Here is a 12,803-nt window from a genome sequence, read left to right as displayed (position 1 = left end):
CATTTTCTAGAGCGGTTGGGCCTGTCCTTACGCTAGTAATATATAAGTCAATGCTTATAAGCCTTTTTATCTGTGACATCACCACATGGCAAACAGCGTAACGGCTATAAATGACAGTTGTAAATATCTATAGTGCGACAAACTCATCTGTTCCGATAAGAACGAATTAAATTGGTCCATATATCGTTACTCACTAATAAATTATATATTGATATAGATTAATTTAAACCGCAAGGGTAAATTACCATTACGGAAGAACTTAACATCCTAGAGAATGAAGAAATATTAGAAATTTACGTAAACTCTCACCGGAACAGATAAGTTTGTGGCACTGTATCATTATAGATTTTAAGTCTAAAATGTTATTTTAAGTGTTTTATGTACAATAAAAATATACTACTACTATTACTACTTCTATCACGGCTCGGATGCAAATGGATGTAATGAAAGAAAGAAAGAAAGAAAGAAAATACATTTATGAACTTGACATTAACCAGCCGATTAGTCTTCTTCTTCTCTGACTTAAGACTAATCGGGGGGAGCTTATATAGGTAACTTTCCGTGTAACTCTTTAGTGTAGATACTGTTTGGAATGGCATTGGGTTTTGTTGATAGTACATATCCCATTTATTCATAATTTACTGGAATGAACAACATTGAAATCAATTTGTTTTGTGTGGTCCTTCCCCGAATTCATTAATTACTAGATACGTAGGTACCCTAAATAAAGGTAAAGAGGGACGACAAAGGGTTTTTATCGGGTAAAATTATGTGTGTTGGTGTAGGACCACCAAGTTTTCCTAATAATGATGGGCTTAGTTTCATATAAAACTATATTTATAATTACCCCGAGTCATATGAAATATCGCTTTACAGTTTTGTCACTTTGTGATCAAGATCTAACGACACACAGACCTAGGTATAATGCCGCACCATAAAGTCTATCTACAGGGTGTTGCAAAAAAGGTATACTAAGCCGAAACCTACATGTGCAGCATGGTATATCTAAGCCCGAAACTGAAATCAGAATTTGAAAATTTGCGAAAAAAATATATCATTTTCCATATATCCACTTAAAACCCTTAATTCATTGGAAAGAGACCCGAGCCCCAGCAGTGATGGGCTGTGATGATGATGATGATGATAAGTGTGCCCTCATTAAAAATGAACTGCAAGCGTCAACCGTCTCCGTATCACGTGTATATTTCAACACGTGTAAAGAGTTAGCATCTCGACTATATCCTTACTAATATTATAAATGCGAAAGTAACTGTGTCTGTCTGTCTGTCTGTCTGTCTGTCTGTCTGTTACTCTTTCACGCCAAAACTACTGAACGGATTTGAATGAAATTTGGTATACATATGGTCTAGACCCTGGGAAAGAACATAGGCTACTTTTTATCCCGGAATTCCCACGGGAAAACTTTTTAAGGCGAAGCGAAGCTCGCGGGCAACAGCTAGTTAATTTATATAACCTATAATACGTTCCAAGAATCGTAGGGTTTAGCAACTAATGCCAGCCACGCGAATAATTTATCTTTATGTAAGAAATGTACTCAAGTTAAATTTGTTTCTGCTATCAAAATATCACAAGAGGAAGCAAGGTAATTTTGTTTAGGGATCTGAAAAAAGATGTATGCGGCATGCATGGCATATTTAACATATCTGCGTAAAATTTATACACTAATATCAGGGGGGTCACTCTCAATCGACGATCGAACCAAATCAAATCTGCACCGCAAACTAAGACTGTGTCTCGTCGTATTAAGCGTGCCAAATCTCGTTCGCTTGTTCGTCGATTTACAGAGTAATAAATAAATTTATTTTATTCAGTACAAGAAACACAGTAAAAAAAACTAAAGTTACAAGAATAACAATGAAAATATGTTGTACAAGATAATAGTAAGCTTCTGAAACCTGCACTAGGGAGACCTGTGCGGCAGGTATCAGTGCCCTTACAGTTAGAGTGTTACAGTATAAAGTTAGATCTTTACAGTTCAAAATAAATGTTTATTTAAGTATTGGTAATATTTTATTTCAAGTGCGTGTGTGTTTGTGTGTGTGTGTGTGTGTGTGTGTGTGTGTGCGTTTGTGAGCGCGTGTACGTGTGTGTGTGTATGGTTGAGTCTTTTTGAAAACATTTTATTACACTTTTTATTGCATTTAATTTCGAATGTATACTTTTAATCATTTTTTTATCATTAATAATTCCTCGGTTTGTGTGAGAGTGACCTCACAGTTACCCTAATGTAAGTTACGCAGGCTCTTATATACATATACCCACCTCCCACCTATATAGTAAATGACAGGACCACCATAGCAGTAACCTCTTCAACAAGCTCTAAAAAGGCTTCTAGGCGGCATATTTGTTATTTTGGCTCCACAGATTTCCATATTACGCCTCCCCTCGTAAAGAACAGGAATTTTATCTATTCAAGGATAGTCCGTTACTAAAAACACGTCATGTCAGATTTGAAAAAATGCCGTATCTAGGCCAAAATAAAAATTTACTTCTAGATTCTAGGGGCTACATCCTTGCTAGTTTCTACGAAATAGGATAACGAAAAATCTATTAATAGTTAGCACTTTTCAAATCTCAAAACATTCAATTCATAACAAAACAAAGCTAAAAGGAACGGACTGTACGCATTGCTTCGTCCAGTTTGACGAAATTTCACCCTTCCATTAGCATATGAATAGGGCTTCATACAACGGCCTCATCTTAATTTTTTTGCAGAGCTTACGAAGCTTTGATTAAAATAAATAATAATGTTGAATTAAGTATCTGAAAACCCCAGACAAAAAATAAATAATTTATATAATGAACAGGATTTTTTTCAGATACCCTCATCCACTTGGAAAGGGATGATAATCTTCAAACGGCTGAACCGATTTTCATGAAACACGGGGTAACATTACCTACCACCCTATAGAAATAAAACGAAAATCGGTCAGCACTCACTGGGTGTGGACCTCTAAAATTTTGCACCTAATTATTTATTAATATTTACGCGAGTTTTGCACGTAAAACTTACTAATACATGGCGCGTACCTCCTGACGTCCACTCGGATGTTTAATTAAGTTGTTTCATTTGCATGAGCACTGCGGCCCGTCGCGCCGGGGCCATGGAACTAGCGGATACAAATACGAGATAATACCAGAATATACAGGGTGGCCCAAAGAGTGACGTCCAAAGGAAAAATGTTGATTCCTTAGGTCATGGGGTAGCCAAATCATCCCCATATAGGGCAAAACACCCAGTAACTGACCATGTGCCAGTAACTGACCACCTTCCTCTTCAACTCCAATAAATAAGAAATATAGCCAAGCAGGGCCATCTAGTGAACATCCAGTCTATTTTGTGGTTCATTGAGAGCATTACTGATACAAAAGATTTTGCCAGCCGCCAACAGATGGATAGTGAGCGATCGAAAAAGTTCAGTTGGCGCGCGAACCGAGTAAATTGCAGTTGTGACTAACGTATTTGTTAAGGTAAGTGAATTTTTTGATCGTAAAATTTACCATGAAAAAAATTGAAATCATTGAAAGAAAAAATTATACCATATAGATTTCATTATAAAGATTACGTTTTTGATAAGATTCAGCTTGTTATTTGCCGTTTGATTGTTTTTAATGGGGTGGACAGTTACTGGACGACAAAACAGCGATTTTCCAATAACTGACCACCTATGTCGGTTATTGGGATTTTTGGTTGAAGCTGAATTTAGGCAAAATAAGAACGTAATATTAAAGCTCATATGTGCCATTTTCTTGTGTCAAAATATGAGCATTCTATCTTCACTCCTTCCATTTACTGACATAGGTGGTCAGTTATTGGGTAAATTGGTGGTCAGTTACTGGTATTATTATATATGATATATTTTTACAGCTTTCAGCGAGATGAAGAAGCGCCAAGATAGAAAAAAAGTATAGAAAAGGCAATTCCACTTGTCTGAGACAAACTAGGATCAACAAGACATTCCAAAATAATTCAGGGTGACATGCAAGCACCTTTTAAAATATAGAGAATTCAAACACAAAGTCCAAGTTTGTTCCAGATTCGGTATTAGCTGATGAGGAAGATAAAAACGCTAGTGGAGCATACTATCAGCCTAGGATAAAGTGGATTCTCCAGGATAAAGACAGATGTCACCATTTTTCCTTTAAGATAATCCTTGGAGCAGTCTCTTCAACAATGCAAGACCAGGAGACAAATGGCTTTCACCATCTCACTCTATGAAAAGATAGTCAAATGCCTTCTTCAGAACAGCTGAAGGCGTACCTAACCAATGCCAGCGCTAGTGAACCAGATGAAATTGGTTCCCCGGGCACAAAAGCATTTGGCGAACAAGACCTCAATGACGCCATTAATGACCCAACCCGAATATACGTTACCGACGAAACGCGCCTCCACATTTTTCCAAAGACAGGCAAAGCCACTTCAGGAAAATAGGAAAAAGAAAGCATCACTACAATGCTGGCACCCTCAGCCGGTGCACCAACACGCCCTTCAATGGCATTATGAACGGCCAGCGGATTTCAAACAGAACGGTAAAATTGGCACACAAGAAATGGGGCATTCTTCTATAAGTTGTTACCACGACCAACACCCCAGCCATTTGGAACCGATACCACAACTATCCGGAATCCACTGGCAACGCTGTACTATCATTGGCAGACACATTAGTCCAGCAGCGGAAAATGCAGAAAGTACAGCGATGTTCTGCTTCAGTGACGCCTCTTCAACGAGGCAAAGATTCCCTGTCCCCCTTGCAGAAATGACTACTCCTGTCTTTGGCCAAAAACTTACCTACGAAAGCACGTTTCAACAGCATCCTAAATATTCCAGTTGAATCCTCAACAAAGTCATTGAAATCCCATTCGTCAAGGCTCCATCCCATTCGTCCAAGGATCCATCTTTGTATCCTGAAAAACGAACCCCCAATATCTGGTTCGGTCATAATTACAATGGCTAGCCTCAATGACTCTTTTAGCCGCACTGAAAGTCTCTGGGTGGGGTTTCAGCAATAATGAAAACCATCTATCTCTGGTCCTACATCCTTGAAAGGACCGGCGGGGAAAGGGCCTACTTCCCGGCGGGGAATTTATGTTTTCCCAGGCCGACAATACAATCCGCCACGATTACTCCTCCTCATCAGTTGATACCGAATATGGAAAAGACCGGCTTTAGCGCTTGGATTCGCTACTTTATATTTAAGATAATGCTCGTTTCTGGCACCATGAATGCTTCATGGGCCTGTCCCACTGATCCTGGCTTGTTCCGGACAAACAAAATCGCCCTTTCTGTGACTTATCTGAAGGTACCACATTGGAGCCTCTTAATCTCCCTGAAAGCTGTAAATTTAAAATGCGTGTTCACTATATGTGCATGTGTGTTTATTCCTTTGTTTTTAGTATTTAACAAAAATGCATAAACTTGTGTTTTTAATAAATAAATGGTTGATTATTAGGAAAAGATATCATTTAAATTATGCATTAATCTGATTAATTAATTTAATGCACTTTTCAGTTAACAAACCTTGAGCAAAAGTGATGTGTCACACATTAAAAGAGACCAGAGGATCGGTACTATTACATGAAGTAATCAAATAAATAAATAATAATAAGATTTAATCATAATTCCATTTTTAAACCATTTTAAATTGGTGGTCAGTTACTGGCATCGAGTGTGGTCAGTTACTAGATTTTAGTGGTCAGTTACTGGGAAAATCACTACTTTTTGTTTGCAAAAATATATAAAAAAATGAGTAACTTCTACATATTTGCTATTTACTCAGGAATGTAGCTCTGTTATTCTAGTTTCTAAAACAAAAATCGGATTCAATAAGCGATAAGAATTGAGCCCGCTGCAGATAATTTACTGGAACAACTCCCTTAAGGTGGTCAGTTACTGGGTGTTTTGCCCTACATATGTTCAACAATTTTTGGTAGTTTAGGAGTTATGATTTTTTTTAAATCTTGGGCCAGCCTCTTTGTATATTTGCCGATCCTCCTTTACGGATGTCATGTTTTTACTAAGGCTAATGACCAGAGTATTTATTTATTCTTACCTTATTTACAATCTCCATTGATAGAAGTTGGCGGTGAGTTCTGCATAGTCCTCTCTGTCCTTCGGCAAGCGCTTCAGCAGTCTCAATTCTCATTATATGACATATTTTTTCTATATTGCAATCACTTATGCAACGCCCCGCTCTGTCCCTGGCCCCACCTCATCTGCCCCAATGAGTGCTACAGGCTAGTTAAAATTTTCCGCTTAAATATTTCAACTATTTTTTTACTGACATGTCTCTCATCTCACGTAGTAAAAATAACTGCCTGAATTAAACGTATGCGCTGACTTTTACGATCCCGTAGAGACAGCAAAAAACTGAACAGCGAAGGCAGAGGTGACTGCTTTAATTTCAAAAGTAGACGTTGTACTCTGTACAATGGGACATGCCAGTAAATAACTGCATACAGGGTGGAATTTAAACAATAAACTTCCCGATGACACGTCAGTGAATCCTGCCTTGCGATTCTGTAAAATCAGACATCTCACTGCGATCTTCATTCTCCCTTCACCTTTCACTTTACGTTCGAACAGTTATCACATTATATGTCATCTCATACATTATTTGTCAAAATCTCGAAATTCGATGTGCCTACGGAAATTACAGAATACCAATTTGAAAAATCACTCCGGATTCAGAATCGAGTTTTGACAATTAGCTTTATAGAATCGCAATGCTGACATAGTGCGCAACTCCATGATAGCACCACAATTTGTGTCATAATTTATAAAGTAAAATATCCTTATATCCTTATGAAAAATCATATTATTGTTCAACCAGTACCAATTTTCTAAATAATGGGCATAAGGCACGCATAATATACCTAGTCCTAACCAACATGATAATCACGAAAGTATTTTCTTATTCCGACTTTTTAGAGCGCTATTTGGCAGTAGTCAGATTTTAGTTTTATAGCACTTATTTTTCATGGTTTTTTTTTTCAGATTTATCGCGTACTCACGAAATGAGCTATCCTTGTCCTTGGTGTACAAATAAAGGCTGTCTATCTAGATCTACGCGTAGTACTGTAGGCTCCCTTAAGCGCCATTAGTTTGCACATCACGCCCCCGACACGCTAATAAAAGCAGACTCAAATATCGCCCTGTGCGTAGTGATCTGGAGGGCTACTCTATACTGACGAAAAACAAACGAACGAGACCTGTCGTACGGCACGTTTAATATAGGCCTGGGTCTCCTATTTACGCCGTAGGTCGCGTCCAGCGTTACGCCGTAGGCCGCGTCACGATGCTCACTATAGAAATGTACTGATGCGGTCTCTCTCCCTCACACGCCGACGTTGGCGCGTAAACGTATCGACTCGTAGTGAGTATCGTGACGCGGCCTACGGCGGTGACACTTGACGCGACCTACGGAGTAAATAGGAGACCCGGGCCATAACGAGATAGGAGGCTTGCGCAACAGCGCTTCGAAACTTAGTTTTTCGTCATAAAGAGTGACCCCCGACACGGGGGTACACTGAGGTGTACCTACTTGTACACTTAATTTAGTTGTTTGTCCTAGTGTACTAATGGCGTGATTTATATGTATACAGAAACTAGCATTTCCAGCTGTCGCTACACGGATTCTTCGAAAAGGAACCGGTGTAGCGAAGAAGGCCTTAAAAAGTATTTCCGTGAGAGTTCCGCGATAAAAAAAATGTCATTGTCAATTCATGGTTTCAGCTTCATACCTACATGCCAAATTTAATCAAAATTGGTTCAACCAAGGCTCTACCTACCAATTCAGAGATTACAGAAGCATTGTGTGTATGCTGTTCTAGCAGAATTTAAAACTGCTGTAAATACTTAGGGCCCTAGCAGAAAAATTTTGACCGTTTTTAACAGACCAGTAGGTCCGGTACAGGTTTTATAGATTAACGCAAACTATAAAAGTTTCTGTTTTCTCGCATACAAACTATCATGAAACTTTTGACAGGTAATGTATGCAGATGACAGCAGAAAACCAAAACTTTTTTCGTTTACGTAAATTGCAAAACCCGTACCACGATAAAAAATATTTAAAGTTTTTGTGGTACTTAATAGAATCATTTTCTTTCTTGACATATTTTATCTTATCTGCGTGTATCTGGGCAATATTAGGGCGCCCTGATAATCCCATTAGTTCTGTTGTACCGAGTGACTTGATCTGAACACGTGTACCAATTAATTACCACTAATGTGTACTTGAGCCAGATCCAGTTACCTACAGAAACAAATATTAATCTACTAACTAGCTGTTCCTGCGAGCTTCGCTTCGCCTTAAAAAGTTTTCCCGTGGGAATTCCGGGATCAAAAGTAGCCTATGTTCTTTCCCAGGGTCTAGACCAGCTATACTCAAACTGCGGCCCGCGGGCCGCATGTGGCCCGCCGGGCCTTTATCAGTGGCCCGCGTGCCATGAGAGATAATAGGGAATATACATTTTGTGTAAAATGTATCGGGAGTATATCCATAAAACAAAAAATGATTGTTATTCATCCAAATTTATTATATCATCTTCATAATTTTCTCCTTCAGAAACGATACACAAACGCCAACGAATTATCCAATCATCACAATTTTTTTAACGCTGATTTCAGAGTTGAGTTTAGTAGTCGTGGCGATTTTTCCTTATTGTCTTCTATCGGTTGAAAACAGTGCCTCGAATTTGAGTTTAGGAAAAAAAAGCTAGAGCCGTAAGTTGCAGCCATATCTGGTTAATATGGTGGATGCTCGATGGTATTTCATGAGTGTTAGCTCAAAAATTCATTCACAATGATGATCCTTGTGCCAAAGACGTAGGTAATATCGTAGAGCAAAATCGTTTCTCGATTTTTTTTACAAATCTGGCCTTCTTTGAATTTTCTCTATTAAATTCTACATAACCCGTAAATAATATAATTTTTTACCGTTTGACCGTTTTTTTACCGTTTCTGGCAAGAATTCCGAGTGCACAACACCACGATAGTCAAAGAAAACAGTCAACATGACTTTAACTAACAATCAAATCGATAGAAGACAAAAAGGAAAATTCGCCGCTAGTACTAAACACAACTCTGGAAACAGCGTTTAATTTTTTTAGTGATGATTGGATAATTCGTTGGCGTATATTTATCGTTTCTAAAGGAGCTTACTTTGAAGGTGATAAAATAAATTTGGATGAATAACAATATTTTTTTTTTGTTTTATGGATATAATCCCGATACTTTTTACACAGAGAAGTATATGCACGTGTTTTTTTATATTATTATTCGATAGTTTAGATCGCTCTATAATAGTTGAAAAAAAAATTTGCTTGCGGCCCGCGACACCATGACTTAAACGTGTTTGTGGCCCTTATATAAAAAAGGTTGAGTACCAATGGTCTAGACCATATTATGTATACTGTATACCAAATTTAATTCAAATCTGTTCAGTAGTTTTGGCGTGAAAGAGTAACAGACAGACAGACACAGTTACTTTCACATTTATAATATTAGTAAGGATTATACAGAGCGGTGCAAAAGTGTTATAAGTAGTAAAGCCAAACCATATTCAGCAACTATGTTTCACTTTCGGAAATTTTAGAAAACATTGTACCTAATTCCCTTACTAAAAATCCACATGACCAAAACAAGTATTCCATATTTAATAATAATTTATTTTTTTATAATAAGTTATTTACCTAAAATTTAAAGAATTTTGTTCCTTTTATTTTATTTTTACACAACAGTGTACCACCTAGCGCATAACAAATTACTTTGGTTATATCTGCCTACCGAAGTCCACGACACAGGCTTAGCCTAGTGTGGACTTCACTGAAATTCCATGCGAAATACCTAATGTCATCATTTAGTATGGACGACTTGTACCTACCATCTTTTATGTAATGTTTCTCACTGTATAATATTTGTCTATGCTTACATGGTGTGTAAATAAATATTTTTTTTTGAATATTGTTTTGCAACAATACAATAGTTACATGTTTTCGTAGGATTTGGCTAAGTTTTACTTTGTTGGGGAAATACATGTGATCAGTTTGAGCATAAGTTTTTTTAAATTTATTTTTATCCTTATCATATTGTTTGAAATAGCCATAATCACCAACTAAACACGAATACTCAATAATTTTATTATTAACCCTGTAACCAAGTAATTTTAAAATCAATACACAGTTAAACTAATCACGTAGGTATCTTTGACCTCGACTCAACATACATAGAGCTGTCAGGTCTATGTATCAATGTTTGTTCAGCTTTCAGTTGTTAGCATAACCAACAATAGGCATTGTACTGAAGATAGGGCCCGGAGGTTTATTTTATTACCTTTGAACCAAATACCTCTATGTTTCAATTTCGATATGCATACATGGAAAATCAAAGGTGGTGATACAATAGCCTAACCAACGTTAAAAACCCCTGACATTCCACACTAAAAGTCTTGAAAGAAGATTTTAATAAAATATAACATTAGGTACCTATGACTATGATTTTAATAAAATATAACACAAAAAATCGATTCAGCCGTTTGGGAGATACGCTACCACAGATACGTTAATTTTATAACACCTCTTATAAAAAATGGGTGCTTTTGTGTTTCGAAAATAGCGTGTTACGTACTTGAAAGGTGCCGAGTGACGTGTTCCTGTGCGTCCGCACCGTGACCATCCAAGTGACTGATGCTAATCTTACTATGACTGGCTAATCCTTTGGTGGTGACTACCCTAGACCAGGAGGTCTAGTACAGGTTTGACAGATTGACGAAAACTATAAAAGTTTCAGTTTTCTCGCATACAAAGTGGCGCCTCTAGTGGAAACTATCATGAAACTTTTGACAGATAATGAATACAGGTGACAGAAGAAAACCAAAACTTTTTTCATTTACGTAAATTGCAAAACCCGTACTAAAGGCCCTGGCCTTTGATTATATACAACCCTAGATTCCCCTTAGAAGAAGCCATTGCTGCCATACATAAACTGGGGCAAACTGCCCCCGTTACAAATTTCGCTCTACAGTGTCTATTGTGTCATCGCCGGTGCTACACATATTTGACAGTTGGCATTAATTTCGATTTTGTCCTTTTAAAATGCGTGTATGTGCTTTAAACGTGTGCAGAAATTACAAAGGTCGACTAAAAACGACACACAAGGTCACCTACCATCTGTAAGTAATGTATTAATATAAATAATTTAAGAAAGTAAATATTGATATAATTTTCTTCGGTGTTGCCAGTTTTTTCTTGAAAATAAATATACCAAAAAGTGAGTATAATTTATATTAACCGCTTGAATGTCCTATCGACACCCGGTCGACATGACAAGTGTACCATAAATAGTTTCGTGATTGGATTCTCAAAATTGAAATTAGGCACATACCTACCTTGAATTCATTAATAATGGATGGAATTTGCAAAACCTACGCATGTATTAAAATCATTTTTTTTCTGCGTTTCTATGGTTGTTGGTTTTGCGATTTACGAAAACGAAAAAGTTTCGCTATTCTTTTGTCAACTGTATACCTAGATCATAATGTCTAAATATTCGTGATAGTTTCCGCTGAGGCGAAATGGTGTTCGACAAAACGTAAACTTTTACACAACTAAAGCTATCATAATTTTTATTATAGGTACAAAAGGTAATTTTATGACTTACAGTTTAAATTCTAATATACATGTATTATCAGGATACCGAATGATCCCATTATAAGAAGCAAATGGGTAGAAATAATTAGAAAAAGCCGTGGAGAGGACTACTGGAAACCAGCAAAATCCACAGTGATCTGCTCTGATCATTTCCACCACAAAGATCTACATATATTACACAAAAAATCAGACAGGACTCCGAAGACTGAAAAAGGGAGTGTTACCGAGCAAAGTAAGATTCCCAGGCATTATTCTTATCCTAGACATTCGAGAGGTCGTGTCAAACTGGTCAATGAATTCAAAATAAATAATAATGCAACAATGTATACCCTTTTTGCAACACCTTTTATTACCAGCTACCTACAATATTTAAATTCCACATTCCAGGCATTATTTGTATTACCAGCTAAGTCTGAAGAAAGCGCTAGAAATTTGAAAAACCATCTAGAGTGTTTATTTTGCCATTTCTTCCCCTCAGTGACCGAGCATTTGTGAAATAATATTTTGACAGTCGACAAATAATTGTAATAAATACGCTGTAAAAAGCGAGTGGTGCGGTGGTAACTCGGGTGAGTCGGATAAATCATACTATTAACGTATTTTAACTAATTTAAATTTCCCTAAAAATATCACCACATTATTATGAATTTTCTACCAACTTAGTAGAATTTTACTTACGTTGCCACACTTTTTCATGCACTCAATGACATGACAGAAGGGAATGACAGTACAGTCACGTAAAAAAGTAATAAAATATTGGCCTGTTTACTATGTAGGCGATGTATGAGATGAGTCCGTCTAGGGTTGTAAATGGTCGAAGGCCCTGGCTAATCCTTTGGTGGTGACTACCCTAGACCAGACACGCTAAGAAGATTCAACTGTGTGTTATTTCATCAGTAGCCTGTCATAGTGTCATGCTGAGCATCTTTCATCGATCGGATCGGATCGTTTCATGTCGAGGAGATATTTGCACAAGTACATTGACTTGCCCACAAGAGATTGTCGGTTGAAAATTCGACCCTGTACACATAGCTACATAAACATGTAAATTTTCTGGAATATATTTTTTATGTACTTTTACGCATAAAAGTTTACAGTTGATACTTTTATTTACGTCCCAATTAAACTTATGTACA

The 12,803-nt window shown here is 37.2% G+C and overlaps 2 long non-coding RNA genes across 2 annotated transcripts; one reads left to right on the top strand and one right to left on the bottom strand.

Moving 5' to 3' along the window:
- Positions 1-11,051: 11,051 nt before the first annotated feature.
- Positions 11,052-11,995, top strand: LOC125490172. Its single transcript, XR_007267524.1, has 2 exons — positions 11,052-11,189; positions 11,709-11,995. It is a non-coding gene; the product is annotated as an uncharacterized LOC125490172 (long non-coding RNA).
- LOC125490173 lies at positions 11,127-12,485 on the bottom strand. The gene is made up of 2 exons (XR_007267525.1): positions 12,346-12,485; positions 11,127-11,187 (listed from the first exon to the last, which is right to left on the bottom strand). It is a non-coding gene; the product is annotated as an uncharacterized LOC125490173 (long non-coding RNA).
- Between the last annotated feature and the right edge of the window lie 318 nt (positions 12,486-12,803).

Source organism: Plutella xylostella, chromosome 21 (genome assembly GCF_932276165.1).
Source record: "Plutella xylostella chromosome 21, ilPluXylo3.1, whole genome shotgun sequence".
NCBI classification, from domain to species: Eukaryota; Metazoa; Arthropoda; class Insecta; order Lepidoptera; family Plutellidae; genus Plutella; species Plutella xylostella.
Note: the sequence above shows the minus strand (reverse complement) of the source record. Positions and strands in the feature narration are given on the sequence as shown.